At 36.8% G+C, this 204-nt stretch overlaps 1 pseudogene; it reads left to right on the top strand.

Moving 5' to 3' along the window:
* The window catches only part of LOC116686689 (CD209 antigen-like protein E), a 93,821-nt pseudogene that overhangs the window by 5,116 nt on the left and 88,501 nt on the right, over nt 1–204 (top strand).

Below are 204 nucleotides of genomic sequence, written 5' to 3'. Positions count from 1 at the left end.
CACATCGGCACACTGAATGAAAAAGAGACGCTGTGTTCCTCCGACATGCTGTAGTAACATTACTGTTTAAAATGATAATATGGATGGACTGTGCCTTTAGTTTTGATGCTAACTGTTTAATGCTGGTGAACTTTATCACTGATGATGTAATAATTTCAGAGACAGTCACCTGAGATATGAAACCTGAGAGAAACTATTTACTAA

This window comes from Etheostoma spectabile, unplaced genomic scaffold (genome assembly GCF_008692095.1).
Source record: "Etheostoma spectabile isolate EspeVRDwgs_2016 unplaced genomic scaffold, UIUC_Espe_1.0 scaffold437, whole genome shotgun sequence".
NCBI classification, from domain to species: domain Eukaryota; kingdom Metazoa; phylum Chordata; class Actinopteri; order Perciformes; family Percidae; genus Etheostoma; species Etheostoma spectabile.
The sequence above is the reverse complement of the archived record's forward strand: the minus strand, read 5'-3'. Positions and strand labels throughout refer to the sequence as shown.